The sequence below is a fragment of the Rhipicephalus microplus genome, unplaced genomic scaffold (genome assembly GCF_043290135.1).
Source record: "Rhipicephalus microplus isolate Deutch F79 unplaced genomic scaffold, USDA_Rmic scaffold_194, whole genome shotgun sequence".
Taxonomy (NCBI): Eukaryota; Metazoa; Arthropoda; class Arachnida; order Ixodida; family Ixodidae; genus Rhipicephalus; species Rhipicephalus microplus.
Window position 1 is genome coordinate 246,891 of NW_027464765.1, and position 3,527 is coordinate 250,417.

Genomic DNA, 3,527 nt, shown 5'->3' on the forward strand with positions numbered 1-3,527 from the left:
CGTAATCTTGTAGAAAACATTGTAAAGTTGCGAGTAAAACGTTTTCTAACGATAGAAGTGCGAAGGTTAGGTTAGGTTAGGTTAGTTTAAGCTAGGTAGCGTCGTGAAACTACCAAAAACGACGTCATCTAACGAGATAGTGTTGTTTTATTGCGAGTATTAAACTGCGATAGGTGAAATGTTGTGAAAGCACACAAAACGGCATGAACAAGCCAAATACTGCGTGTTCTACGGTTACAAGTGCGAAACTGCTATATTGTGATATTCTCGTTAAAGCGCATGCAAGCATCGTGAAACCTTGAAGAACAATGTCATTTAGCGAGATACAGCGTTCTGTACTGCAATAAGTCGGTGAAAAACTGTAAGGTTATGCAAATATCGTAATTGTGAACAAAACAGTGTAATAGAGCGTTTTTAGATACAAGTGCGAATGTTAGGTTAGGTTAAGATATGAACCGTCGTAAAACCACATTAAACAATGTCACTTAGTGAGATGCAGTGTTTTTCACCATTACAAGTCGGGAACTGCGATATCTAATGTGAAAGCGCTTGCAACCGTCGTTAGGTTAGGTTAGGTTAGGTTAGGTTAGGTTAGGTTAGGTTTGGTTAGGTTAGGTTAGGTTAGGTTAGGTTAGATTAGGTTAGGTTGGGTTGAGTTGGGTTAGGTTAGGTTAGGTTAGGTTAGGTTGGGTTAGGTTAGTTTAGGTTAGGTTAGGTTAGGTTAGGTTAGGTTGGGTTGGGTTGGGTTAGGTTAGGTTAGGTTAGGTTAGGTTACGTTAGGTTAAGGTATGAACCGTCGTAAAACCACATTAAACAATGTCACTTAGTGATATGTAGTGTTTTTCAACATTACAACTCGGGAACTACAATATCTAATGTGAAAGCGCATGAAACCGTCGTAATCTTGTAGAAAACATTGTAAAGTTGCGAGTAAAACGTTTTCTAACGATAGAAGTGCGAAGGTTAGGTTAGGTTAGGTTAGTTTAAGCTAGGTAGCGTCGTGAAACTACCAAAAACGACGTCATCTAACGAGATAGTGTTGTTTTATTGCGAGTATTAAACTGTGATAGGTGAAATGTTGTGAAAGCACACAAAACGGCATGAACAAGCCAAATACTGCGTGTTCTACCGTTACAAGTGCGAAACTGCTATATTGTGATATTCTCGTTAAAGCGCATGCAAGCATCGTGAAACCTTAAAGAACAAAGTCATTTAGCGAGATACAGCGTTCTGTACTGCAATAAGTTGGTGAAAAACTGTGAGGTTATGCAAATATCGTAATTGTGAACAAAACAGTGTTATAGAGCGTTTTTAGATACAAGTGCGAATGTTAGGTTAGGTTAGGATATGAACCGTCGTAAAACCTTATTAAACAATGTCACTTAGTGAGATGCAGTGTTTTTCACAATTACAAGTCGGGAACTGCGATATCTAATGTGAAAGCGCTTGCAAACGTCGTTAGGTTAGGTTAGGTTAGGTTAGGTTAGGTTACGTTAGGTTAGGTTTGGTTAGGTTAGGTTAGGTTAGGTTATGTTAGGTAAGGTTTGGTTAGGTTAGGTTAGGTTAGGTGGGGTTAGGTAAGGTTAGGTTAGGTTGGGTTAGGTTAGGTTAGGTTAGGTTAAGATATGAACCGCGCTAAAACCGCATTAAACAATGTCACTTAGTGAGATGCTGTGTTTTTCACCATTACAAGTCGGGAACTGCTATATCTAATGTGAAAGCGCTTGCAACCGTCGTTAGGTTAGGTTAGGTTAGGTTAGGTTAGGTTAGGTTAGATTAGGTTAGGTTGGGTTGAGTTGGGCTAGGTTAGGTTAGGTTAGGTTAGGTTGGGTTAGGTTAGGTTAGGTTAGGCTACGTTAGGTTAGGTTAGGTTACGTTAGGTTACGTTAGGTTAGGTTAGGTTAGGTAAGGATAATTTGGTTAGGTTAGGTAAGGTTAGGTTAGGTTATGTTAGGTTAGGTTGGGTTGGGTTGGGTTGGGTTAGGTTAGGTTAGATTAGGTTAGGTTACGTTAGGTTAAGGTATGAACCGTCGTAAAACCGCATTAAACAATGTCACTTAGTGAGATGTAGTGTTTTTCAACATTACAAGTCGGGAACTACAATATCTAATGTGAAAGCGCATGAAACCATCGTAATCTTGTAGAAAACATTGTAAAGTTGCGAGTAAAACGTTTTATAACGATAGAAGTGCGAAGGTTAGGTTAGGTTAGGTTAGTTTAAGCTAGGTAGCGTCGTGAAACTACCAAAAACGACGTCATCTAACGAGATAGTGTTGTTTTATTGCGAGTATTAAACTGCGATAGGTGAAATGTTGTGAAAGCACACAAAACGGCATGAACAAGCCAAATACTGCGTGTTCTACCGTTACAAGTGCGAAACTGCTATATTGTGATATTCTCGTTAAAGCGCATGCAAGCATCGTGGAACCTTAAAGAACAAAGACATTTAGCGAGATACAGCGTTCTGTACTGCAATAAGTTGGTGAAAAACTGTGAGGTTATGCAAATATCGTAATTGTGAACAAAACAGTGTAATAGAGCGTTTTTAGATACAAGTGCGAATGTTAGGTTAGGTTAAGATTTGAACCGTCGTAAAACCACAATAAACAATGTCACTTAGTGAGATGCAGTGTTTTTCACCATTACAAGTCGGGAACTGCGATATCTAATGTGAAAGCGCTTGCAACCGTCGTTACGTTAGGTTAGGTTAGGTTAGGTTAGGTTTGCTTAGGTTAGGTTAGGTTAGGTTAGATTAGGTTAGGTTGGGTTGAGTTGGGTTAGGTTAGGTTAGGTTAGGTTGGGTTAGGTTAGTTTAGGTTAGGTTAGGTTAGGTTAGGTTGGGTTGGGTTGGGTTAGGTTAGGTTAGGTTAGGTTAGGTTAGGTTACGTTAGGTTAAGGTATGAACCGTCGTAAAACCGCATTAAACAATGTCACTTAGTGAGATGTAGTGTTTTTCAACATTACAAGTCGGGAACTACGATATCTAATGTGAAAGCGCATGAAACCGTCGTAATCTTGTAGAAAACATTGTAAAGTTGCGAGTAAAACGTTTTCTAACGATAGAAGTGCGAAGGTTAGGTTAGGTTAGGTTAGTTTGAACTAGGTAGCGTCGTGAAACTACCAAAAACGACGTCATCTAACGAGATAGTGTTGTTTTATTGCGAGTATTAAACTGCGATAGGTGAAATGTTGTGAAAGCACACAAAACGGCATGAACAAGCCAAATACTGCGTGTTCTACCGTTACAAGTGCGAAACTGCTATATTGTGATATTCGCGTTAAAGCGCATGCAAGCATTGTGAAACCTTAAAGAACAATGTCATTTAGCGAGATACAGCGTTCTGTACTGCAATAAGTTGGTGAAAAACTGTGAGGTTATGCAAATATCGTAATTGTGAACAAAACAGTGTTATAGAGCGTTTTTAGATACAAGTGCGAATTTTAGGTTAGGTTAAGATATGAACCGTCGTAAAACCACATTAAACAATGTCACTTAGTGAGATGCAGTGTTTTTCACCATTACAAGT